The following is a 21,549-nucleotide window of genomic DNA, read 5'->3' as shown; positions in this document are numbered from 1 at the left end:
AAAAAAAAAAAAAAAAGAAAGAAATCAGACATTATCTTGCACTGGGCAAATCTTCTGCAAAAGACCTCATTAAAGTGTTAAGAAGTAAAGATGTCACTTGGAAGACTAAGGTGAGCCTAACTCAAGCCACTCTATTTTCAATTGCCTCATATACATGTGAAAGCCAGATAATGAATAAAGAAGACCGAAGAAGATTTAATGCCTTTGGATAACAATTCAAAGTTATGTTGGTGAAGAATATTGAAAATATCATGGACTGCCAGAAGAATGAACAAATCTGTTCTGGAAGATATGCAACCAGAATGCTCCTTGGAAGCAAGAATGGCCAGACATCTCAACTGCTTTGGTCCCGGTATCAGAAGGGACCATTCCCTGGCGAAGCATATTATGCTTGGGTCAGCAAAAAAGGGGAAGACCCTCAACGAGATGGATTGACACAGTGGCTGCAATGATGGGCTCAAGTATAACAAAGATTCTGAGGCTGGTTAGGGCTGGGCAGAGTTTCATTCTGTTGTACACAGTGTCTCTATGAGTAGGAGCTAACTCAACAGCACCTAATAACAATTTATTTCATTCATAAAGATAATAATAACCTTATTGAGTTCCACATAAAATGTATCTAATCTTGGAACCTCAATTATCTACCTTATTAAATAGAAGAACATCATGAACAAAGTTGTCTCTGCCCTGTACCCATGAAAGTGATCATTTGGAAAGTATCAACAATAAGGGAACTTCTGTGTTTCTTATCTTCAACTTAGATCCTAAGCTACATTCTAAAGCAGCCCCAGCTGACCCTCTGACCAGGTTGTGTCAATCATACCTCCCACCTGTTCTGAGCATGGAAAGGGCACAGGGTACAGAACAAGAAGACTCAGCACCATGGCTTGAGAAGTCACAGCCTGTTGGTTGAAACAAACAAGGATAGAAGGGCTAAAAGAGGTATGTGAAGGTGTTCTGGGAACTCAGAGAAGTAAGCCACAATTAATGATTAAGACTCCCCTCAGTCAGCTCTGCCTTGGTGGAACTTTGCATACAGCCTACAGCCAGCTTCCTCCTGATCTTACTCCAACTCTTGGCTTCTAACTTACCCTTGCTCTCCCAATGCAGATGAGGGCAGTGTGATCTGACACTCTCAGTCCCTGCATGATACTATCATTCATTCATTCATCCACTCCTTCAACAAGTACACATTGAGCATACAGCATATTTAGAGCAAAATGTGTACCAGGTCCCTTTCACAATAACTATTTATTCTGTTATATTAATTTGCAATATTAGCCTACTCCAATCACTTTGGGAATAAATTGAAGAGTAAAAAAGGTAACATTCCAATATGTACAAGTATGTCTCTTCCTCATCTATATTTTGCAAAGATGGCACTATAAGGTTGAAAGAGAGAGAGCTTTGGTGTCAGTATCTCAGCACTTACTGAGTGTGTGACTGGATAACTTTCTGATCCTCTTTTTCCTCATAGTAATCTTAAAAGTAAATGTAAGAATACTTAACTTGCTAAGTACGTATTACATTATATATGCATAGGGCAAAGTATAGTGATTGAAGCAAAGTAAAATTAACTTAAAGAAAAAAAATTCAAGCATGCAAAAGGGAAATGTAGATGTTGATAGAGTAATTTAGAAAAGGAATAAATCTTCCTAAACAAATAAAAAAACTCAGAAACCATGTGGGAGAAGTATGATAGATTTGAACACACAAAATTTATTAACTTCTATATGTAAAATATTGCATAACAACATTGTAAAATGTATAAAGAAGACTATGAAAAAGTAGTGTCAATACACATAATGAACAAAGTTTCAAAATATCTAAAAGCTTCCTGCAAAGTAATAAAAAAGACAACCTCACAGAAAAATTAGCAAGTATTATATATGAGCAATTCCAGGAAGAACTACAAGTAGCCAGCAAAGATCTGAAAATACTCTCACTCTTGCTGGTTCTTCCCATCTGAAAAACCAAACCTACTGCCATCAAGTCAATTCCAACTCATAGCAAGCTAGCAAGTCTACAGGACAGAGTAGAATTGCCGAATAGGGTTTCCAAGGCTGTAAATCTTTATAGAAGCAGACTACCTCATCTTTCTCCCCTAAAGCAGCTGGTGATTCAGAATTGCCAAACTTTTGGTTGGCAGCTGAGTGCTTTAACCACTATTCCACCAGAGTTCCTTTTGCTGGTTGTTGTTGTTGTTGTTTGCCATCCAGTCGGCCCCGACTCATAGCGACCCTTCCTTGGGTTTCCGAGGCAGTATCACTACAGAAGTAGGATTGCCCAACCTTCCTCCTTCTTAAGGAACACAAATTGAAACAAGTTGATACCACTGTTTTCAACCACCATGGTAACAAAAACTTGCAAATACATCAGGAATTAGCACTTTCATAAACTGCTGGATTGAACACAGGATCAAATGCCTGCTGTGCAGTAGGCTTCACAGTTATGTCACCTGGTTCCAAATATGAGGGAAAACCAACTTGAATTAACTAAAAGGGGGGGGTAAGAAAAGGGAAGGAGGGGGGAGGGAGGAAGGAAGGAGGAAAGGGAATGGAAGGAAGGGAAAGGAGAAAGAAAATTATTATTATTATAAAGAAATTGGGATATTTCCTGAATCTCAGCATTGATCATGTGGTTGGACTATATGAACACTGGGAACCAGGGACTCAAACTGAATTTGGAACCCTTCTCTTGTCTCTGCTCTCTCTACATATGGCTTCATACTTCTTCCTTGAAAGGGACTCATGAGCCCTCATTAGATGTAATGACAACGGTTGGGCTAATAATGGATGACCTGAGCAGTGGGTTCTCATTGGCCCATCTTAAGTCTGGGCCCATTCTGCACCCAATCCACTTCAGTCAGAAGATGCATTCGTATTAACGTGGCAACTCCAACCAGAAGGACTAGAGGAGGTGTAATTCCCAGACAAAGGGTAACCTATCACAGATAAAAAATATGTTAGTCAGAATACAATAGAGGCCAAAGAACAAAAGTGCTCAGTGCCATTATTATTAACTAACTAATTAAAGATAAATTGGTGCACTCAAATGGAAAGAGTATTTATCAATGTCTATAAAGACTCTCTTTCCACAGATGTAATCAATTTGATTCTTATGTATTCCACCTGGCAAGGCCCACATGTATAGTTACTGATTATATTGTTGAATAAAGGTATTTCCAATGAACAAGTCTTCAGTCTTGCAAAATTTTATCATGTGATCTCCTGCATCAATTCAATTTTCCAACTACTGAGCCTTTTTTGTTTCCAACTTTCACATTCTGATCACTAGTAATTATCAATACATTTGATTACATGTTTGATCAATTTCAGGCTCCAGAAGTCAGTAAAAAAAACTCTTAAATTTCTTCATTTTTGGCATTAGTAGTTGGTGCATACATTTGAATAATAGTCATATTAACTGGTCTGTCTTGTAGGCATTTGGATATTGTCTTATCACTGGCAGCCTTGTACTTCAGGATAGATCTTGAAATGTTATTTTGAAAGTGAATGGGATGTCATTCCTCTTCAATTTGTCATTCCAACCATAGTAGATCATATGATGGTCCAATTAAAAATGCCCAATACAAGTCTATTTCAGCTCATTCACTAATGCCTAGGATAATGGTCTTTATGTGTTTCATTTCATTTTTGACAACTTCCAATTTTCCTAGATTCATATTTCATACATTTCACATCCAATTACTAATGTATATTTGCACATGTTTCTTCTCATTTTGAGTCATGTCACATCAGCAAATGAAGGTCCTGAAAGATTTACTCCATCGACGTCATTACGGCTGACTCTACTTCGAGGAGATGGCTCTTCCCCAGTTGTATTTTGAGTGCTTGCCAACTTGAGAGGCTCATCTTCCAACATTATGTCAGACAATATTCTGCTGCTAGCCATAAGATTTTCACTGGCCAATTTTTCCTCACCAGCTCAAAAACACAGGACTCAAATTGACTATATTTGTGGAAATAGATGGTGGAGAAGCTCAATATCATCAGTCAGAACAAGGCTAGGGGGCCGACTTCAGAACAGATCATCAATTGCTCAAATACAAATTCAAGTTGAAGCTGAAGTAAATAAAACATGTCCAGAAAGCCAAAGGAAGACCTTGAGTATATTCCACATGAATTTAGAGACCATCTTAAGAATAGATTTGATGCATTTAATACTAACAACTGAAGACAAGATGAATAAGGACATCATGCATGAAGAAAGAAAAAAGTCATTAAAAAGATAGAAAAAAAGATAGAAAAGAATTAAAAAGGAGTTAATGTAAGGAGAGATTCTGAAACATTCTCTTGATGGAGAATAGCTAAAATTAATAGGAGAACTGATGAAGAGCTGAACAGAAGATTTCAAAGGGCGGCTCAAAGAGACAAAGCAAACTATTATAACGAAACATGCAAAGACCTGTAGTTAGAAAAATAAAAAAGAACACACTTGGCATTTCTCAAGCTGAAAGAACTGAAGGAAAAATTTAAGCTTCAAGTTGCAATATTGAAGGATTCCTTGGGCAGAATATTGAACAATGCAGAGCATTGAAAGAAGAGAGAAGAAACACATAGTCACCAAAAAGAATTGGTCAATGTTCCACTATTTCAAGAGGTAGAATATGATCAAGAACTGATTGTATTGAAGGAAGAAGCTGCACTAAAGAAATTGGTAAAAAAACAAGAATCCAAGAATTAATGGACTATCCACTGAGATGTTTCAACAAACAGATACAGTGCTGGAGGTGCTCACTCAGTTATGCCAGGAAATGTGAAAAATAGCTACCTGGCCAACTGACTGGAAGAAATCCATATTTGTGCCCATTCTAAAGAAAGGTGATGCAACAGAATGTGGAAATTATCAAAAAATATCATTAATATCACACTCAAGTACAATTTTGTTGAAGATAATTAAAAAAATGTTTGTAGCAGTATATCAGCAGAGAACTGCCAGAAATTCAAGCCAGATTCCGAAGATGTGGAATGAGGGATATAATTGCTGATGTCAGATTTTGGCTGAAAGCAAAGAATACCAGAATGTTGTTTACTGTGTTTTATTGACTATGCAGACTTTCAAATGTGAGGCTCATAATAAATTATGAGTAACACTGTGAAGAATGGGAATTCCAGAACATTTAATTGTGCCTCATGAGGAATCTACACATAGACCAAAAGGCAGTGCTTCGAAAGGAAAGGGTGATATTGCACAGTTTAACATCAGGAAAGTTGTGCATCAGGGTTGTATCCTTTCACCACACTTTTTCAATCTGTATGTGGAGCAAATAATCCAAGAAGCTGGACTATGTGAAGAAGAATGTGGCATCAGGATTGGAAGAAGATTCATTAACAACGAGCAATATGCAGATGACATAAGTTTGCTTCCTGAAGTGAAGAAGACTTGAAGCACTTAATAATGAAGATCAAAGACTACAGCCTTCAATATGGATTATATGTCAACATAAGCAGCATCCTGATAAATAGAGAAAAGATTGAAGTTGTCAAGGATTTCATTTTACTTGGATCCACAATCAATGCCCATGAGACCAGCAGTCAAGAAATCAAATGAAGTATTACATTGGGCAAATCTGCTGCAAAAGACCTCTTTAAAGTGTTTACGAGCAAAGATGTCACACTGAGACTAAGGTGCGTCTGACAGACGCCATGGTATTTTCCACAGCCTCATATGCATGTGAGAGCTGGACAATGAATAAAGAAGACTGCAGAAGAATTGACGCATTGCATTGTGGTGTTGGTGCAGAACATTGAACGTACCACGGACTGCCAGAAGAATCAATAAATCTGTTTTAGAGGAAGTACAGCTGGACTGCTCCTTAGAAGTGAGCATAGCCAGCCTTCCTCTCTCATACTGTGGTCATGTTGCCAAACAGAACCAATTCCTGGAAATGGATGTCATGCCTGGTAAAGTGGAAGGTCAGGGAAAAAAGGGAAAGACCCTCAACAAGGTAGATTGACACAGTGGCTGGAATGATGGTCTCAGGCATGGCAACAGTTGTGAAAATGGAGCTGGACCAGGCAGTGTTTTTTTTTCTGTTGTACATAGGGGTGCTACGAGTCAGAATAGACTCAAGGGCACCTAACAACAACATGCCTGCGGTTATAATTCCATTTGGGAATGGGTTGTCTTTGCTATGTTGATAAGGCAGGATTAATGTAGACTGTATCTTGAGTTAATCTCTTCTGAGATATTAAAGAGATTGAACAAGTGAGCAGAACCCAGATGGGGGAAGAGAGATGCCAAGCCACACTGAAGAGTGCCCGGAGCTGAAGCTTGAAAGAGACAAGGACCTTCCTCTAGAGCTGACAGAGAGAGAAAGCCTTGCCCCAGGCTTTGCCTGAATTCAGACTTTCAGCCTCCTGAACTGTGAGAAAATTAACATGTTTGTTAAGTCTCCTATTTGTGGTATTTCTGTTATAGCACCACTAAATAACTAAGACAACTCTGAAGAACAAGGACATAGTTGCAAAACAAAGCCATTTCAGGCAATTAAGTGTTTTAGGGGTCCATAAGTTGCAACTTTAATTACAATAAGGAATGACCATTAGTTCTATTATCTGATGAAGTCAGCTCTCCGAGGAGAGTGTATTTTCTCCATACTCTTTCCTGAAGAAGCAAGAGTGGTGGAATGCTATGTCATGACATATTACAGATATCTTCAAGAAAGACAATGGATGTGGACTACAAGAAAGGGAAGTCTGGGCTTAGGCAATTATTTAGTGCTGAAGGGCTGCTAACAGAAACAGTCCTGACACAGGATATAACACCATCAGCTACATCCTCCCAGATTACAAAAAATAACAAACACACATAGTCCCTCAATTGATTTTCATGGCAGCCTCCTGCAGTGGAAAGAAAATGGCTTTGGAATCACAAATACTCAGCTTTTAAGTTCCAGACATAACCCTGAATAATTTGAGGTAACCATTTAAATTATCTACAGTTCAACTTTTCTATCCACAAGATAAAAATACTTGCCTTCCAAGGTTTAAGTCGTAAGTATATTTAAGCACCCAGTGGAGTTCGGAGACTGAACAGATGCTGAATACAAATATGGCTGCACCACAGAAGGGTTCTTTAATCACTCAACTTTGGAAGCACAGCTGGATTGTTTCCACTTTTTGCATATTAAAAATAAAGCTTCTGTGAACATTCATGCACAGGTTTTTCTATATACATAAATTTTCATTTCTCTGGGATAAATCCTATTATCATTGTTACTCATTTCTAGTTTGATTCCCTAGTGCTTAGAGAACACATTCTATATCATTTCAATTCTTATAGATTTACTGAGATTTGCTTTATGGCCTATCTTGGTATATGTTTCAATGGTGCTTAAAAATAACATGTGTTGGGTTGTTATTGGGTGGAGCGTTCTATATGGTTGATTACATCCTGATGTCTGATAGTGTTATTGAGTTCTTCTATATCCTTGCTGATTTCCCATCTACTTGCTCCATTAATTGATAAGAGAAGGGTGTTAAAGTCTTCACCTTCAATTGTGGACCTGTCAATTCTTTCTTTCAGTTGATTGTGTTTTTGCATCACATATATTGCTACTGTTTTGTTTGGTGCATAAAGGATCATTGTGTCATAAGGGCTTGATAAAGTAGAAATGTTGTTGTTGTTAAGTGCCGTCGAGTCTTTTCCAACTCATAGCGACCCCATGCACAGCAGAACGAAACACTGACCGATCCCGCACCAGCCCCACAATCCTTACTATACTTGAGCCCATCATCGCAGCCACCGTGTCAATCCATCTCGTGGAAGGCCTCCCCCTCTTTCGTCGACCCTCCACCCTACCAAGCATGACATCCTTCTCCAGGGAATGGTCCCTTCTGACAACATGACCAGAATAGGTGAGACGAAGTCTGGCCATTCTTGCTTCCAAGGAGCATTCTGGCTGTACTTCCTCCAGGACAGATCTGTTAGTTCTTTTAGCAGTCCATGGTACTTTCAGCATTCTTCATCAGCACCACAACTCAAAAGCATCAACTCTTTTTGGTCTTCCTTATTCATCGTCCAGCTCTCACATGCATACAAGGCGATTGGAAATATCATGGCTTGTGTCAGGCGCACCTTAGTCCTCAAGGAGATATCCTTGCTCCTCAGCACTTGATACAGTTCCTTCGCAGTTGACTTTCCCAATGCTACACGTCGTCTAATGTCCTGACTGCTGCTTCCGTTGGCATCGATTGTAGAACCAAGCAACGTGAATTCTTTGACAACCTCAATCTTCTCTCCATTTATTGTGATGCTGCTCGTTGGTCCAGTTGTGAGGATTTTTGTTTTCTTTATGTTGAGACGTAATCCATACTGCAGACTGTATTCTTCAACCTTCATCAGTAGGTGCCTTAAGTCATCCTCACTTTCAGCAAGCAAAGTTGTATCGTCTGCATATCTCAGGTTGTAGAAAGTCAGCAAAAAAAGAGGAAGACCCTCATGAGATGGATTGACACAGTAGCTGCAACAATGGGCAAACACAATGTGATGATTAAGGCTTTGTGTCAGCTTGGCAGGGCCTGGTTTTGAGTGGCTGGGCATCTGGTTGTAGTTAATCCCTGTGACGAGACTGGCAATCAACTCCTGGTGGAATCTGCCACAAGCAATTGAGTAGCTGCTTTAGGGATGTGGTCTTGCTTCCAGTGTATAAGGAGAAGCTTTGGGAATGGTCCGCAGATTTTTGGCATGTTTGGATCCTGCATTTAGCTGAGTCTTCATGTAGCAGCCTGCAATGGTTCCTTCCAATCCTGGGACTGTCTCTGGCCTTGAACTAGTGGCCTGCTGTATTGTTTGGTAATACTGGGGCTGTGCCATTTTATTTGTCAACCTTGGGCTTGTTAGCCTTAGCAGCCAGCAGCTGCCTGAGTGAAACCTCTAGCTCCAGTGCACCTGGAGCAAGCGGCAGAGCAGAAGTCTGGAATTGAGGGCTTTCACCCAGGCCCTGGAGCTTGGCATTTTGAACTCAGACTTCTAGCCTCCAAAGCCATAAAAGAATAAAATCTCCGTTTGTTCAAACCACCTGCTTGTGGTATTTTCTGTTAGAGTGGGACAAAATAACCAAGACACATAGCATTGATTGTGACGGTGGTTTAGGACCAGTTGATAATTCACTCTGTTGTACATAAGGTTGCTATGAGTTGAAACTGAGTCAATGGAGCCTTAAATCCACCAAAATGTTTTAACGTCAACTGACCATTTTATCAATAAGTATTGTTGGTCTCTGTCTCTAGAAATGTTCTTTACTTTAAGTCTACTTTCTCTGATATCATTATAGCAATTTCTTCTTTATTTTATTAAAGTTTGCATGGAATATCTTTTTTTATACATTTCTTTCAACTTGTTTTTTTTTTAACTTTTTATTGTGATTTGGGTGAAAGTTTAGAATAAATTCATTTTCCATTCGGCAGCTCATACATATTTTGACATTGATTACAAACCTCACAGTATAGCAGCTCTCTTCCCACTTCCTCCCTGTGGTTACCTTTTCACTGTGGCTTTCTTTCCTATACATTCCTGAATTCTGAGCTTTCTCCCTGCACAAATATTGCCATTCTGATCTCCCATGGTTGATTGTTCTAAGGAGCGCACGTCCCTGGTGTAATTGTTCACCTTATAGTCCTGTCTATTGTCTGGCTGAAGGTTAAGCCATGGGAGTGAGTTTAATTCCAGGTTCAAAGGGTACTAAGGGTCATAATCTCGGGTGTCACCAGTCACTATCACACCAGTAAGCCTGGTCTTTTTTATGATTTTTGAGTTTTGTTCCACATTTTTCTCCCACTTTATCCAGGATCTCCTATTTTGATCCCTTTATGAGGGTTGGCAGTGGCAGCTGGGCACTATCTGGTTCTTCTGGTCTTAGAGCTGTGTAAACTGAGGTTGCCATGGTCTACTAGTACCTTGGACTAATTGTTTACATGGGTCTTTCATTTTTTTCACTCTTCTTAGCTCTGGACAAGAGGAGACCAATAGTTGTATCTTAGATGGCCACTCACAAACTTTTAAGACCTTAGTCACTACTCACTGAAGTAGGATGTGTTGTTGTTATGTGTCGTCGAATAGGACCCGACTCATAGTGACCTCTCCCTGGGTTTCCAAGGCGGTATCACTACGGAAGTAGATTGCCCAACCTTCCTTCCGAGGAGTGGCTGGTGGGTTTGAACCGCCAGCCTTCTGGTTAGCAGTCAAGTGCCTTAGGCACTACGCTACCAGAGCTCCCAAGTAGGATGTAGAATAATACTATATTATTCATATAGAGTTTGACATCCCTAGTGACCATGGTCCTTAGCCCATAGGCCCAGTGTCTCACTCCCTCAAGGTGTTTGATTGTGGCTAAGAAGTTATCATAAGTTTGCCTCCTTTTCATTCTTTTATATTTATGGACATTTTTATAGCACATACAAATACATATATAAAAATATTGCCTGCCCAATTTATACATGGGCATGGGTATATTCCCATTTGCCACCCGGACCTGATCATCTTTCCTTTCTACCTATGCATCCATCCATAGATTGTTGTTACTGATAATGCACTATTGTGTATGACATATTATTTATCTTGTTGCCTATATTTCTCATGTGTATCTCCATATCTTCCTTTTCCTTAATGATACTGTGCTGGTCACTATCTTTTGGTATATCATCTTTCCTTTTACTGAAATCAATATGTATTTCTTACCTAGCTGCCAATTTTACCTTCCCTTCCTTACCCTCCCATGCCTGGTAGTTAATAAAGAAAATTTCCTTCTGTGTGTACACCTTTCTTGGGCTTATTAAAATAATGGATTCATACAATGTTGTCTTCTATGATTTACTTATTTTTCTCAGCGTAAAGTCCTCCAAGTTCACCCACATTACGAAGTGTTTTGTGGATTCTTCACTATCCTTTACTGTTGCAAAGTATTCCATTAAGAGCTCTGTTGGCATAGTACCTAAGTCATTTGGCTGCTAACCAGAAGTCTGGCAGTTCAAAACCCACCAACCACTCCTCAAAAGGAAGACTCGGCAATCTACTTCCATAGAGATACTGCCTTGGAAACCCAAGGAGGAGTCACTATGAGTAGGAATCAACTTGACAGCAGGGAGTTTGTTGGGTTTTTTGTTTTGTTTTTTGCCATTGTGTGTATGGACCAAAGTTTGATTATCCATTCATCTGTTGATGGGCACTTAGATTGTTTCCATCTATTTATTATAGTGAATAGTGCTGTGATAAACATGGGAGTGCATAGATCTACTCGTGTCCTAGCTCTCACTTCTTTAGGATAGATCCTTAATAGTGGGATTGCTAGATCAAATTTTATTTCTATTTCCAACATTTTAAGGAAGTGCAATACAGTTTCCCACAATGGTTGCACCATTTTAAGTCCAATCAGCAATATGTGAGAGTTCTAAACTCTACACATCATCACCAGCATTTATTGTTTTCTATCTTTTTTAACTTAACTATTATTGCTGGAGTGTCTTTTATCTTACTATACTATTATATTTGAAGTGAGTTTGTTGTACTTGGGCTATGTTTGTTAACCTACTCTGCCAATCTGTCTTTTAATTAGTGTATTTAGACTATTTACATGTAATATAATTATTGATATATTAAGGTGTATGTCTCCCATTTGATTTTGTGCTTTATGTTTGCTCTCGTTTTTTCTTTAGTGACAAATTGTTACAGCTCCCTTCATCTGAGAGTCTCTCAATTTCTGCTTCATTCCTCAAAGATGTTTTCACTACATACAGAATTCTAGTTTGATAGGTCTTTTCTTTCAGCAACTAAAAAATATTGTTCCATTTCCTTCTGGCATAATGATTTCTGATGAGAAATTTTCTTTCATTTAAATTCTTTTTATCCTATAGGTAAAGTGTCATTTATCTGTTGCAAATTTCAGAATTTTTGTCTTTAGTTTTCAGAAGTTTAACTATAATGTGTCTCAGCATAGGTTTTTTTCAGTAATCCTGTTCAGGGTTTACTCATCTTCTTTAATCTGCAGATTTATGTCTTTTGCCAAACATGGGAAGTTTTTAGCTATTTTTAAGCCATTTTCTGTATCTTCTTCTGATACTTCAATTACATGAATGTTAAATCTTATATTATAATCAGGTGTGCTGATCCCTGAGTCTTTTTTCATTTTTGTGTGGTCTATTTTTTCTCTGTCATTCAGATTCAGTAATGTCTCCTGCTCTTTCCTCCAATTTGCTTTTTTTTTTTTTTTAACCTCTATCCCCTCCATTCTTCTGTTGAGTCCATTCACTGAAGTTTTTAATTTCAGTTATTATATTTTCACTTCTAAAATTTCCACTTGAGTTTCTTTGTATCTTCTGTTTATTTACTAAGACCTCTTGTTTCTTTGATGAGACTTTCTTTTGTGATGTGTGTATCTGCAAAATTTATTTATTTATTTGTTCTTCTTGGTGCTGGGGGTAGATGCTATTGTGTAGGCATGGTGACCACATGTGACAGAATAGACCTGCCCCATAGGATTTTTGGTTTTTTGTTTTGTAACTGTGATGTGGGTGAAAGTCTACAGAGAAAATTGGTTTTCCATTCAACAATTCACACACATTTTGTTTTGTAACATTGATCGCAATCTCCACAATGTGACAGCACTCCTCCCACTTCCTCTCCGGGTTTACCTTTTCCCTTTGCATATCTTTCCTATCCTTTCCTGCCTTTTGAGCTTTATGACTGGGCAAATGCTTCCCTTTTCATTCATATGGTTGACTGTTCTAATCAGCGTGTACCTCCCTGGTGTTATTTTTCACCCTATAGGGCTGTCTGTTCGGAAGGAAGGTTGGGCAATCCTACTTCCGTAGTGATACTGCCTCGGAAACCCAAGGAGGGGTCGCTATGAGTCAGGTCTGACTGGACGGCACATAACAACAACAACAACAGGGCTGTCTGTGTTTTATCTAACATTCTTCTCCTTCTCCATCCAGGACTTCCTATTGTGATCACCTTCAGGGTCGTGTCTTTGCTTAGCCTCTTTTTAAAATTTCTTTCAAGCATATTCATATCTCCTCATTGAAGAATTTTTTTATAATGTCTACTTAAAATTTTTTTTTTTGTCAGCAGTATAGTGGGTACAGAGGAAAGTATAGTTGAACAAGAAAGAACAATAGAAATTACCCAATCTGAACAACAGAGGGAAACTGAAAAAAAAAAAAAAGCCAGGGACGCAGGGACCTATACAACTATAACACAATTATTTTAGTATTTATTTCATCAGGGTACAGAAAAGAGAGGAGAAAGAGTGAAAAAGAGAGCAGAAAAGAAAAAACAATTGCTGAAATCTTCCCAGATCCTAACATCTTTGTCATGTTGGTATTGGCATTCTTCAATTTTCTTTTTTCCATCCAAGTTAATATTTTTCTGGTTCTTGGTATGATAACTTTTTACTATAACCTGAATATTTAGAGTATGTTGTTATGAAATTCCAGATTTTATTTGAACTGTGTGTCTTAGTTGGCTTTTCCTGGCACGATTCCAGCAGTGAAAGAGGCTGCAGCATCGTTGCTGCCCGAGGGGCATAGAAGTCCAGGTCCTCCACTCAGCTCCTGCTGTTGCCCACAGAGAGAAAGGTGCTCCTTGTTATTGCTTGGAGGAAGGGGGCACTCCAGCTCCCAACTAGGCCTCCCATGATATCATCTTTGATAGAAGCAACAAGAGTACCTTACTATTGCTTCCCACATAGCCTCCATTAATACCATGGGGTAGGGGTATCCTCATTAACTCTGGACACTTGTAAATGTCCTACCTCTTCCCTAGGTTTCTTTGACAGCACTCCCCACTCCAGGGAGGAGTGAGGAAAGGGCCAGGCACCAGAAGGATGGAAGTGGAAATCCAGATTTTACATGGTCTCCAATGACACCAGTTGGGAGGAGGGGAGGTTTATTACTATCCAGTGGGAATGAAAGTCCTGAATCCCTCCTCTGCCTTTTCTTGACACCACTTCAGTGGGACAATTTGTTACAGTCTGGCAAGGATAAAAGTCTTGGCTACCTATTTGGTCTTTGCTGGCATGTGTGGGAATGGGGTCACATTTTTTTCATGTTCTGCTTGGTTGGAGTAGAGTGGCTATTGTCTACATGTTTTCTGTGCTACTAGGCTGCACCCTTCCTGGTCCTTGAGCTATACAGAGCAGGTTTTTATGGGAACTTTTTTCTGGTTGGTCTGAATCTGTTGTTTTCACAGGGTGGTGTCCTCTTCAGCTCCAATTTGTAATATATGAGGTAAAAAGAAAACAGAGGGAATTCACAGAATTCCAAAGTCTCTAGACAGTCTGGCTTTTTCTCTTGACCTTTCACACTTGTTATATTTGTTTTATATATAATTTCCAGGATTATTAGTTATACTTAGTGGGAGGAAAAGTACTATTCCCTTTTCCCAGAAGTGGACATTCTGAGCCTTTAGTATTTTAAAATACCATATTTGATTTTGTCATGGTTAATAATATACACAGAAAAAAAATTAACAATTTCTACACGTACAATATAGTGACATTGATTATATTATTTGAGTTGCGACCTCTTCTCACCCACCTTTTAAATTTGTTCCTTCAGTAACAAAAACTCATTGCCCTTTATTATGGATCGAATTATGTCCCCCCATAATATGTATCAACTTGCCTGGGCCATGATTCTCAGTAGTTTGGTAGTTATGTAATGATGTAATATGACAGTTATGTAATCATTCCCCATGACTGGCACATCAGTGATAAGCCAATCAGTTGTAAGAAAATCAGAACTTAATCCTGTCACAGCCCTGATCCAATGTAAGGGGAGTTTTCCTGTGGTATGGCCAGCAATACCTTTTATATGACCAGAGATAAAAGAAGAAATAAGCAAGCAGAGGAAGTGGGGATCTACTACCACCAAGAAAGAAGAGCAAGAGGTGGAGCTCGTCCTTTGGACCCAGAGTCCCAATGCTAGAATCCTCCCAGGACAAAAACTCACAGAGAAAAAGACTTCCACTAGAGCGAGCACTCTGAATTTGGACTTCTAGCCTCCTAAACAATGAGAAAATAAATTTATTTGTTAAAGCTACCCACTTGTGATGTTTGTTATAGCAGCACTAGATAACTAAGAGACCCTCTAAGTTTCCTATCTAATCTTTTGACTTGATGTTGTCAACTTGATTCCATATAGATATTTCTTTAAAAGTGTACAATGTTCAAAGTAGACATCCTTTACTAATTATATAAACTATTGTTTAGTTTTAAGAAGACTTCAGGGGCTATTTTTGGTTTAAGATTTAAAAGTTATATCAAGACAATACTTTCAGGGGTTCATCCAGCATCCCTGGCTCCAGAAAGTCTGGTTTCCATGAAAATTTGAAATTTTCTTCCACATTTCCCCCTTTTTGATCAGGATTGATTTGGTTTCTTAGGGATTTGAGGTCATGTTTTCATGGGATATCCCAGTTAATTGTCCTAATACTGTGTTTAGTGCTTCTGTTCTACCTCCTAGTTCATTGCATAGTGCCTGAGGTGGGAAAAGCTTACCAGTGGACATCCAAGGTCTCTATTTATCTGGAGCAACAAGGGAAGAAGGAGAGTCACACATAAGAAGAAGAAATGTAATGCAAGCCTAATTGCCTCCATGAATAACTGCCTCTTTTGCCATGAGACTAGAAGAACTGATGGTGCCCAGCTACCATTACTGAAGGTTTTGAACATTCATTTCCAATAGTGTTTTATTATGAACACAATTTTGAGTGACATTAAATTAAATGTTAAAGCCAGAGAATAGACCTCCTATAACGTGCACTGACATTAATATGATGATTACACATAAAACTAAGATTTTCAGGTGGTGTTTATTTATCATATCCCTAGTAAAGGCATGTGCATGTCTAGCTAACAACCCAAGTTAAAGGTTAATCTTGGTACACAGATAGATAATTGCCTATGGTGTGTGGTTTGATGGTGCTAGGTAAGCCATCCTTCCTCAAATAAATCCTCTCTCTGGTTAGTGCATAACATTTCGGGGCTTAAGCTTTATCCCCTTAGCTTATGTCAATAATACCTGTTGAAACATAAATGCCCATGGAGAATATACAGTATTAGTCTAGGCCCCAGTTATGCTGAATGCTAGATGTACTCACCAGTGAAAAGGAGCTAATGATGCTTAATAGAATCAAATACATGTCAGGACAGTTTACCATTGGCCCCTAAATATGTTCTTTCAGACACTCATACATAGTCCCATACATACGTCTTTGCCAAACAAAACCCAACTTAAATGGCATTTTTGGTTATAATGAACACGAATTTAGAACTGATGGTGTGTTGAAAATCTCACAGGAAAGCGGGTGTCTCCCCATTAGCTTAGGGGAGAAAGGACTTGGTTTACTCTAGTCTCTTTTAGCCATTCAGTAAATAAGCTTGACATGTATTTATTAAGCACTATCAATATTGAAAGATTCCATGGGCAAAATATTGAATTATACAGGAAACATCAAAAGAAGATGGAAGGAATACACAGACCATTGTACCAAAAATGCTTGGTTCATCTATTTCAGGAGTTGGTATATGATCAAGAACCAATGGTATTGAAGGAAGAAGTTGAAGCTGCACTGAAGGAATTGGAGAAAAACATGGCACTGGGAATTGACAGAATACCCACTGAGATGTTTCAATCAAGTGTTCTGGAATTCCCAATCTTCCAATGTTATCCATAATTGGTTATGATCCAAAAGGATAGTCAAATGCTTTTGTGGAGTTAATAAAACACAAGTAAACATCTTTGTGGTATTCTTTGCTTTGAGCCAAGATCCTTCTGACATCAGCAGAGATATCCCTCATTCCATATCCTCTTCTGAATCCAGCTTGCATTTCTGGAAGCTCTCTGTCAATATATTGCTGCAACCATTTTTAAGTTATTTTCATCAAGATTGTACATGTATGCAATATTAATGATGTTGTTCAAAAATTTCCACATTCTGTGGGATCACTTTCTTTGGAATGGGTATGAATATGGATCTCTTCTAGTCAGTTGGCCAGGTAGATGTTAAATCACCTATTATTCCTCAAGTTTAACAATGAGAGTAGTGAGGCCCAGAAAGTTAAGTGCCTTTCTCACTACTTAGAAGAATTAGAGTGAGTCCTTGAACAGTTGTCTCCATTGCCCAAGCCCAGGATACATTTCACACCAAATCTTGAGGCTGCTCATCTCCTGAGACCCATTTTCAACAAAATGTCTCATCATTCTCTGTTAAGATCCCATTTGGGGTTTCTTAGTCTTGGTATATGATCATAGTACATGGTACATGGTTCCAGTGGGTAGAACAGGTAGGAAGGCAGGGGACAGCCCCAGGTGTCAGGGAGCTGTGGCAGACAGGGCCAGCAGGAACAGGTAAGGGGAAGCACCAAAAGTGAATGGAGCAGTTGGAACAGCTAAGGGAGATGAACTTGTCTATCAGTTTGCCATACTGTGGTAGATTGCATGTTGCTGTGAGCCTGGAGGCTGGGCCAGCAGGGATGTCCATGGTGAACCAGTTTCAGTGGAGTTTCCAGACTAAGACAGACTCAGAAGGAAGAGCTATCTACTTTTCAAAGAATTGGCCAGTGAAAACCTAATGAATAGTAGTGAAACACTGTCTGATGTATTACTATAAAATTTTGTGAATAGCCTTGAAACATTGTCTGATACAGTGCAGGAAGAGGAGCTGCTTAGGTTGGAAGGCACTCAAAATATGACTGGGAAAGAACTGCCTCATCAGAGTAGAGTCTACCTTAATGACCAAACATGCAATGAAGATGTATTCATTATCACTGGTGACTGGAATGCAAAAGTTGGAAACAAAGAAGAATCACTGGTAGTTAGAAAATTTGGCGTTGAAGATAAAAACAATGCAGGAGATCGCAAGATAAAATTTTGCAAGACTAACGACTTATTCATTGCAAATACCTTTTTTCAACAACACAAATGGCAGCTATACACATGGACTTCACCAGACAGAATACACAGGAATCAGACTGACTACATCTGTGGCAAGAAGCAATGGAGAAGCTCAATATCTTCAGCCAAAACAAGGTCAGGAGCTGATTGTGGAACACACCATCAACTGCTCATTTCCAAGTTCAAGTTGAAGCTGAAGACAATTAAAACAAATCCATGAGAGAAATAATATGACTTTGATTATATCCCTCCTGAATTTAGAGACCATTTAAAGAATAGATTTGATGCATCAATGACCGAAAACCAGAGGAATTTTGGGATGACATCAAGAGCATCATCCATGAAGAAAGCCAAAGGTCATTAATAAGATAGGAAAGGAAGAAAAGACGAAAATGGATATCAGAAGAGACTCTTAAATTTGCTCTTGAATGGAGAGCAGCTAAAGCAAATGGAAGAAATGACAAGATAAAAGAGCTAAATAGAAGGTTTCAAAGAGCAGCTTGAGAAGACAAAGTCAATTATTATAAAGAAATATGCAAAGACGGAGTTGGAAAGCCAAAAGGAAAGAACATGCTTTGCATTTCTCAAGCTGAAATAACTGAAGAGGAAATGTAAGCCTCCAGTTGCAATATTGAAAGATTCTATGGGCAATATATTGAATGATGCAGGAAAAATCAAAAGAAGGAATACACAGAGTCACTGTACCAAAAAGAATTGGTTGATATTCATCCATTTCAAAAGGTGACATATTATCAAGAACCAATGGTATTGAAGGAAGAAGTCAAAGCTGCACTGAGGCAAGAGGTGAAAAACAAGGCTTTAGGAAGTGACTGGATACCCATTGAGATGTTTCAACAAACCAATGCCATACTAGAGGCACTCACTTGGTTAAGCCAAGAGATCTGGAAGACAACTATATGGCCAACTGACTGGAAGAGATCCATATGTGTACCTCTTCCAAAGAAAGATGATCACACAGAATGTGGAAATTATCAAACAGTATCATTAATATCGCATCCAAGTAAAATCTTACTGAAAGTAATTAAAAAACCGTTACAGCAGTATATTGACAGAGAACTTCCAGAAATGCAGGTTGGATTCAGAAGAGGACATGGAATGAGGGATATCATTGCTGATGTCAGATGGATCTTGGCTCAAAGCAAAGAATGCCAGAAAGATGTTTAGTTGTGCTTTATTGACTATGCAAAAGCATTTGATTGTGTGGATCATAAAAAATTATGGATAACATTGAAAAGAATGGGAATTCCAGAACACTTGATTGTTCTCATGAGGAACTTGTGCATAGACCAGGAGGCTGCCATTCAAACAGAACAAGAGGACACTGCATGGTTTAAAATCAAGAAGGGAGTGTATCAGGGTTGTATCTTTTCACCATTCTTATTCAAGCTGTATGATGCAGCTGGACTATATGGAGAAGAATGTGGCAACAGGACTAGAGGAAGATTTATTAACAACCTACGTTATGCAGACAACACAACTTTACTTGCTGAAAGTGAGGATGACTTGAAACACTGATGAAGATTGAAGACTGCAGTCTGCAGTATGTATAACACCTCAATATAAAGAAAACAAAAATCCTCACAACTGGACCAATAAGCAGCATCGTGATAAATGGAGAAAAGATTGAAGTTGTCAAAGACTTCATATTACTTGGTTTTTTAATCAACACCAATGGAAGCAGCAGAGAAGATATCAAACGTCGTATAGCATTAGGCAAATCTGCTGCATAGGAACTCTTTCAAGTGCTGAAGAGTAAAGACATTTCCTTGAAGACTAAGGTGAGCTTGACACAAGCCATGGTATTTTTAGTCACCTCATAATGCATGTGAGAGCTGGACAATGCAAAAGGAAGACTGAAGAAGAGTCGATGCTTTTGAGTTGTGGTGTTAGAAAAGAATGCTGAAAGTACCATGGACTGCTAAAAGAACTAACAAATCTGTCCTAGAAGAAATGTAGCCAGAATTCTCCCTGGAAGCAAGAATGGCCAAACTTCATCTCATCTACTTTGGTCATGTTGTAAGAAGGGACCACTCCCTGGAGAAGGATATCATGCTTGGCAAAGTGGAGGGACAACGAAAAAAGGAAAGGCCCTCAACTAGATGGATTGACACAGTGGCTGCAATGATGGGCTCAGGTATAGCAAGTATCATGGGGCTGGCACAGGACCAGGCATTGTTTTGTTCTGCTGCACACGAGGTCACTATGAGTCAGAGACAACTCGACGGCACCGAACAACAACAATAGTCATGGTACACCCTCTTACAAGCATGCTCATTTCTTTAAATCTTTCCGCCAAACTACAAACTTCATGAGGTTGGTGACCTTAACATTATAATTCTACATGACGGTCCATTAATATTTATTGCATTAACTTGACTGACTGCAATATTGCAAAATCAGATTTGGAAGTACAAATATCTCTTGATGCACTTTTTGTTATCAATCAACCAGCCATTGCCCCTTCCTAGCTCTTTGATCTTAGCTAAATTAATAAATTTCTATTAGGTTAGGTTTATCATTTGTAAAATGAGTATACCAGTTGCCATCAAATTGACTGTGACTCATGTTGACCCCATCTGTGTCAAAGTAGAACTGCGATCCATTGGGCTTTTCAAGTGCTGATTTTTCAGAAGTAGATTGCCAAGTCTTTTTCCAAGACATCCCTGGGTATACTCAAACCTCTAACCTTTCAGTTAGCAGCTGAGTGTGTAACTCTTTTACCCTACCTTATTGTTGTTGTTGTTGTTATGTGCCGTCGAGTCAGCCCTGACTCATAGCGACCCCTCCTTGGGTTTCCGAGGCAGTATCACCACGGAAGTAGAATTGCCCAACCTTCCTTCCGAGGAGTGGCTGGTGGGTTTGAACCGCCAGCCTTCTGGTTAGTAGTCAAGTACCTTAGCCACTATGCTACCAGAGCTCCCTACCTAGGGTCTCCTAAAATGCTAATGCTTATCTTACAAGGTTACTATGAATATAGGATGTATTCAAAAAGTGACAATTATTATTATTATTATTATTACAAAAATACTAAAACCCACTGCCAATGAGTTGATTCCAACTCAAATAGGGTTTCTAAGGCTGTAAATCTTTGCCAAAGCAGACTGCCTCATCTTTCTCCCATGGAGCAGCTGGTGGGTTAGAACCACTGACCCTCTGGTTAGCAGCTGAAAGCCTTAAGCACCGCTCCACCAAAGAAAAAAACCAAGGCCACTGCCATCAAGTCAACTCATAATGACCCCAATAGGGTTTCCAAGGCTGTAACTCTTTACAAATGCAGATTGTCTCATCTTTCTTCCATGGAGGAGGTGACAGGCTTGAACCACCAATCTTTTGTTTAGCGACCCCGTGCCTTAACCACAGAGCCATCAGAGGCCCTTCTTACAAAGTATGTAAATTCCTAGGGCAGTGTTTGGCATAGAACAGGTCCTTCCCTTCCCTACTGGATGACCAACTTCATGTAGACAGAGACATGTCTTATTTAAAACCCACAGAACAGTTGTTGTTGTTAGGTGCCGTCAGTCGTTTCTGACTCATAGCGACCCCATGCACAGCAGAACAAAACACTGCCCAATCCCCCGCCAGCTCCACGATCCCTGCTATATTTGAGCCC

Source organism: Orycteropus afer, unplaced genomic scaffold (assembly GCF_000298275.1).
Source record: "Orycteropus afer afer isolate SDZICR_OR568_19922 unplaced genomic scaffold, OryAfe1.0 scaffold00262, whole genome shotgun sequence".
NCBI lineage: Eukaryota > Metazoa > Chordata > Mammalia > Tubulidentata > Orycteropodidae > Orycteropus > Orycteropus afer.
Note: the sequence above shows the minus strand (reverse complement) of the source record.